The 6,854-nt window shown below is 46.1% G+C and overlaps 1 long non-coding RNA gene across 2 annotated transcripts; it reads right to left on the bottom strand.

The window, feature by feature from the left end:
- Positions 1-1,611: 1,611 nt before the first annotated feature.
- Positions 1,612-4,691, bottom strand: LOC113220747. Of its 2 annotated transcripts, none has more exons than XR_003307501.1 (2): positions 4,228-4,691; positions 1,612-2,363 (listed from the first exon to the last, which is right to left on the bottom strand). It is a non-coding gene; the product is annotated as an uncharacterized LOC113220747 (long non-coding RNA). The 2 variants fall into 2 exon arrangements; XR_003307500.1 differs by having other exon boundaries at positions 1,612-2,350.
- Between the last annotated feature and the right edge of the window lie 2,163 nt (positions 4,692-6,854).

The raw sequence follows: 6,854 nt of genomic DNA, 5'->3' as shown, positions 1-6,854 counted from the left end.
ATAAATTACTTATACAGTGTTTATCACTAATAATAAGGTATGCACAAAACATCATTTATAGTCTATATTCACTATAAGATATTGTGCTCTATTTTCATGTTAATTCATGCAAAGAAATAAAAAACAAAGAGAAAGATTTTCGAGAGAGGTATTAAGAAACAGCACCATAACCTTTAGTAAAACTGAGAAACTGGTAGAAGTAATTGTTTTCAAAACCTTTTTTATTTGCTGGTTGTTTGGAAGTCAGTGGTGACATTTCAAGGAGGAATTGTCATTGGGAAAGCAGATTTCAGGAGGCTTTAGTAAGAATGCATGAAGAAGATGGGGAAGAAAGGAGGACAGGTGACTTAGAAAGATTCTTGGTGGAGAACTGGAAGTGCAGAAATAGAATGGTGACTTCAGGGAGAAGCAATTCAAGGAATGTTGTGCTTTTGCTTCTCTCTTTCCGTCCCTCTCCCCATCTCTCTTTCCATCTCTGCCTCTCACTTTGTCTGTCTCTGTTTCTCCCTCTCTGTGTCTCTCTCCTGGTTGCTCTGTCTCTTTCTGTCTCTTTTTAAGACTCTGTGTGTGTCTCTGTTTCTCTCTTCCCCTCATCTCTTTCTCCATCTTTCTATGTCTCTCTGTGTCCCTGCTTCTCTTTTTCTGTCTCTCTCTCTCTGTCTCTCTCACTCTCCCTCTCACTCTCTCTCTCTCTCTCTGTGTGTGTCTCACTCTTTTGGTTTCTCACTCTCACTCTCCATCTCACAGCTCTCTTTGGTTTCACTATGCAAGCTGACTCTCCCCACCTGATGATCCAGTGGGATTAGCAGGAATCGAGTGGACTACGGCCACTAACCGCATCCTGTGCCCATCCATGAACTGGAGCAGAGAAGAGGACTGATCTCGTTACTTGGCCTGGCTGGATGTGCTGACCCTCAGGATCACAGGCAGTGGAAGGAGCAGCTCCTGGAAGGTCAGAGTGGGTCCTGTGACGGATGGAAACGACAAGTATGTTGAGCAACAAAAATGATCAGCACTTGGTCTGTGGCAGCAGGAGCTCAGAAGTAAGGAATCCTAGGGCCTTATATGAGTGGCCCATTGTGGCAAAAACTTTTTTAAACAAAAAAAATAGCCCCTAAGGAGTGTTCCAATGACTACCTCTTAAGCAATACAATTGACCCGTGAACAATGCAGAGATTAGGGGCACCAACTCGCCACACAGTTGAAATTTGGACAATAACTTTTGACTACACCAAAAAGAATTTACTAATAGTCTATTCTTGGGTGGCAGCCTCAGTGATCACACAGATAGTTGGTTAACGTACCTTTTGTGTGCTATATGTATTGTATAGTGTATTCTTACAGTAAAGTAAGCTAGAGGAAATAAAGCAGTCATAAGGAAAATGTGTTTACTATTCATTAAGTGGCTCATCATAGAGGTTCTTCTCCTCATTTTTGCATTGAGTAGGCTGAGGAGGAGGAGGTGGGACGAGGGGAGGAAGGGTTGGTCTTGCTGTCTAAGGGGTGGCAGAAGTGAAAGAAAATCCATGTGTAAGTAAGTGACCCACGCAGTTTAAACCCTGTTGTTCAAGGATCAACTGTTTGAACAGGGAAGTTTTGAAGTAATCTCTCTTTTTTTTTTTTTTTTTCTTGAGACGGAGTCTCACTCTGTTGCCCAGGTTGGAGTGCAGTGGCTCGATCTTGGCTCACTGAAATTCAGGAAGTGACCTCTTTTCAAATAGGGCATGGCAGGGAAAGGGGGAGGAAAATGGCAAAAGTCTGCCCCACAAACTCAGGACCAAGATCCCCAATTTCTTCCCCTGGTGAGTAGGGCTCTCATTCCCTAGACCACAAAGTCTATTTGGGTTCAAAGACCACTTAGGCTCTGGGCTTGGCCTTCCAAGAGAAGAGGGTATCTAGGCCCTCGCAAGAATGCAGAGCTGTCCGCCCATGGATGAGTGACCGCAGCTCTGACCCTGTCCCTGGTCTGGGCTTCACTCCTCCTCCTGTAGGTGGACGCAGCTGCAGGCCCAGGAGTTCTCTAAACCCGGCAACACGTGGTTGTGGGTGGGTGTGCTTGCAGGCAGAGGAAGAGGTCTGTGGCTTACATCAGAATCTCAAAGTTGACACCCAAAAAAGGTAAAAGCTCCTGCTGGATGCTGGCATATACAACTAACAAGATAACACTCTGGGTGTACATCCGGGCACACATGAAGAGCATTCTTGTTCATGGCAGTGGTTTCAAATATTTCAGTGAGTTTTCTCTTGAATGCCTCTGTTGGGAGCCACTTCAGTTCAGCGCGGGCAGCAAGGGAACTTCTAGGACTGGTAGTTATGAATTCAAGCTTGTACACAGCGACAGGTCACAGGTCTGTGGAAGATACCTGTCAATCAATATTCAGAGGTAGTATTCCATAACTGAAGCATAGGGCATATCTGACCTCATCTGACAAGGCTAAAATCATGATTGTTTTTCTGACTGGGAAATTTATGTAACTTATTTGCCAATAAAGAACCAGCTCTCTCCCCCCATTTTCTGATGTAACGCTAGTCATTAGGGAACTGTTCCGATGATGTTCATGAAAGAACAAACCAATGTCTTCCGCTTTAATACCACCTATTTCACACATATGACTCTTGCTGCTTCCATATGACCCTAAAAGTATTGGGAGTGTCAGGAAGTCTCTTTAATCATCGTTCTCCAACGTGCTCAGGAGATGAAGTCATTCTGTGAAGTGGACTTCAGTTGACACCACTGAGAAAATGTCCTAGAGAAAGTAAAGCTTGTAATGGCCTCAAACTTTACAGAAATAATGCAACTTCTTTCTTTCCTTTCTTTCCAGTTTTTAGATATTAATTTTAATTAGTTCAGGGCAGGGCAACCTGTTTCTGCATCAAAGTCTTGGGAAGCTTCTACCTGGTTTTATTTTATTTATTTATTTATTTATTTATTTAGAAATAGAGTCTCACTGTGTCACCCAGGCCAAAGTGTAGTGGTATGATCACGGCTCACTGCAATCTCAACCTCCCAGGCTCAAGCCAATCCTCAGGCCTCCACCACCTGAGTAGCTGGGACTACAGGTGTGCCACCAGGTCCTGTGAATGTTTTATTTTAATTTTTATTTTTTGTAGAGACAGGATCTCATTATGTGGCAAAAGCCAGTCTCAAACTCCTGGTCTCAAGCAATCCTTGTGTCAGCCTCCTAAAGCACTGAGATTATAGACGTGAGCCACGGCACACAGCTGATTCATTATTTTATTTTCTCAGAACCTTATGCAACCTGATTCTTAATACTTAAGGGAAGAGAAGCCAGACAAAGGTGGAAATAGTTACACACAATGTGAGTGTCATTTGGCACTTAGACAAGAGAGGCGGATTGTAAAAATAAAAGATCCACATGTCACAATTGGCTGTGTGCTTGGATGTGGACTCCAGCACTTTTTATTTTTATTTTTTTAGGAGATAGTGTCTCACTCTCTTGCTCAAGCTGGAGTGCAGTGATATAATCGTAGCTCACTGTAATCTCAAACTCCTGAGTTCAAGTGATCCTCCTGGCTCAGCCTCCCAAGTAGCTGAGACTACAGATGTGCCACCGCTCCAGGCTAATTTTTTTTTTTTTTTAATTTTGTAGACGAGGTCTCCCTGTGTTGCTCAGGCTAGTCTCAAACATGTGACCTCAAGCAATCCTTCCGCCTTGGCCTCCAAAGCACTGGGATTATAGGTGTGAGCCACTGTACCCTGCCAAGAAACCAACCCCATCTGTTTTCTACATAAAGTTTAGCATCTAGATACAAAGCAAATAATTTTTAAAGATCAAGGAGTCTGAAGGGAAGCTGGTGGGAGGGGAATGGGCTGAAGGCAGCGTTTTCTGGTTTACGGTTTTGCTTATTCTTGGACTTTTCAAAGTCCCGAAAGAAGCAGAAGGAAAGTGGGAACGGAGGAAGAGGCAGGAGGAAAGGAGGAGGGCTGCACCTCTGAGGTTGCAGATTAGCCCAAGGCGGCTCAGTGGCTGGGAAGGAAGGAAGGAAGCCCCCAGGGCCGAAGGTGGAGTCAGAGTCCTGGGTCCAGCAGAGACTGGAGGGGAGGAGGGTGCCGGGAGCCAAAGACCTTCCTGCTAGCACTGCAGCCTCTTAAACTGCTTAGGCTTTTATCCAAATTTGATATGTCCTCATTTTGTAGACCTCCAAACCCAGTCACTCAGGGTAACCCAAGCAGGAAGGGGAGGATGATAGGAGAAGCTGCCCCACCTGATGATGCCCTTCCGGCTTTTATCCATTCCTGGGAATGACTCTTTCTCCAACTCCAGGGATGCCCCTATGGCAGAATACAGTGGCATTGACCAGCAGTGGAGAATTCCAAGTCCAAAAAACGATTGGCCTTTTAAAGGAAAGTAAGAAATCATCCTGCATATATGAAATATTGGGAAAAAAGATTGTTACTAATAAATCTCAAGACACCACTCTGGTGAGATTGGGTTTCTTTGGGGATGTGTCGAGCAGGGTGTATGTACCCAGTGGGTACATCCCACCCTTCAGACTCCTCCTTCAGCTCCTGTCTACTGTAGCAGCCGGAGGGCAGCTCCGGTCCTCATCTCCTCTGAGCAACCCACTCACTCATTCACTCACTCATTCATTCACTCGCTAACTCATTCACACTCACTCATTCACTCCTTCACTCGCTCACTCACTCATTCACTCACTCAGTCGTTTACTCATTCACTCACCCTTTTACTCACTCACTCATTCATTTACTCATTCACTCATTCACTAACCCATTGACTCACTCACTCATTCACTCACCCATTCACTCACTCACCCATTCACTCACTCATTCACTCATTCACAAACCCATTCACTCACTCACTTATTCACTCCTTCACTCGCTCACTCACTCATTCACTCAGTCGTTTACTCATTCACTCACCCTTTTATTCACTCACTCGTTCATTTACTCATTCACTCACTCATTCACTCATTCACTAACCCATTCACTCACTCACTCACTCATTCACTCACCCATTCCCTCACTCACCCACTCACTCATTCACTAACCCATTCACTCACTCAATCACTCACTCATTCACTCATTCACTAACCCATTCACTCACTCATTCACTCCCTAATTTACTCACTCAGCCATTCACTAACTCATTCTTTCACTCACTCTCCCATTCACTCATTCACTCACTTATTCATTCACTCAATCATTCACTCACTCAATCATTCACTCATTCACTCACTCATTCACCCCTTCACTCATTCACTCACTCACTCATTCACTCACCCTTTATTCACACACTCAGTCATTTATTGACTCATTCACTCACTAATTGGTTCATTCACTCACTCACTTCTTCACTCACTCATTTACTTGTTCACTCACTGACTCATTCACTCACTCTTTCCTTCACTCATTCATTCACTCATCCACTCATTTGCTCACTCACTCATTCACCCACTCACCCATTCACTAAGTCATTCATTCACTCACTCACTCACCCATCACTCATTTATTCCCTCGGTCACTCACTCATTCACTCACTTACTCATTCACTCACTTATTCACTTACTCACTTATTCACTCACTCACTCATTCACTCACTTATTCACCTACTCACTTATTCACTCACTCATTCACTAAATCGCTCATTCATTCACTTACTTATTCATTCATCCATCCATTTACTCACTCATTCACTCATTCACTCAGTAATTCACTCACTCACTCACGTTCACTCATTCACTCATTTACCCACTCACTCACTCACTCATTTACTCCTTCACTCATCCACTCACTCACTCATTCATTCACTGACTGACTCACTCACTCACTCATTCACTCATTTACTCACTCATTTACTCCTTCATTCACTCACTCCTTCATTCATTCATTCAGCAGCACCCATGACAGGTTCACTCTGTCCTGGGCTCTGCTGTTGCCCTGGGCCTGCAGCAGGGAATAGTCAAAGATCTCTGGGAATAGTCAAAGATCTCTGAATCCACGGCATTCAGAGTTCAGCAGGGGTCCTGTCGAGAAGCCCAGCAGATAGGTGAAATGCCCCATGTGTGACACTGACGAGGATGTTTTAAGAGAAGCAGGGAGGGAACAGGAGTGTGCGTGGAGCCCAAAATTTCTAAGAGGGTGAACTGGGGAGGCCTCACCATGCAGGAGACCTTGCAAGACAGACCTGAGGAAGGTGGGCAGAGTGGGTAGGGAGAGGAGGGCCTGGGCTGAGGAAAGAGCAGGCTGGGCCTGAGGTTGTCGGGTGCCCGCATGGGCCTCTGGGCAGCACCAGGATCTGATGGGACCAGAGGACAGGCCAGTTGGCCGTGTGTGTGGCCTGTGACTCCGAGTCAGCAGAGAAGATGCCTGAATTACATCCTGATAGGTGCGCCCTGACTTTGAAGCTGAGGACACCCGAGGTATGGAGGTGGGGTGGAGGTGGGGGCAGAGCAGGGGATGGGGAGGGAGCCTGTGTCGGTCCAGGTCAGAGGTGGTGGCTTGGCCCCAGTGGCTCCAGATGCGATGAAGACCCAAGAGGGACTTTCCTGAGGGACTTAGATGCTGGGGTAGAGGAGCACTGCAAGGCTTCAGCCTGAGCCCCTGGGAGGATGGAGTCACCAGGAACTGAGGTGAGGAAGACTGAGCGGTGGGGGGTTGTTCAAGGGTGCAGAGGCCTGAGCTCAGTTTGGTCCCTGCAGATTTGAGATGCCCACTCCATGCACAGGCAGAGACAGCAGGGGAGGGGAAGAGGCTGCAGCTCAGGTAGCCCTGGAATGTGCAGCCCGACATGCTGGGGCACTGGGTCATGGTGCCCTCATGGCTGGGAGCTGCTTCCCTCCTGGGATGCCAGAACTCCTTTAGGGCACATCCA

Source organism: Piliocolobus tephrosceles, unplaced genomic scaffold (genome assembly GCF_002776525.5).
Source record: "Piliocolobus tephrosceles isolate RC106 unplaced genomic scaffold, ASM277652v3 unscaffolded_11079, whole genome shotgun sequence".
NCBI lineage: Eukaryota > Metazoa > Chordata > Mammalia > Primates > Cercopithecidae > Piliocolobus > Piliocolobus tephrosceles.
This window is presented reverse-complemented; position numbering and strand designations above follow the sequence as displayed.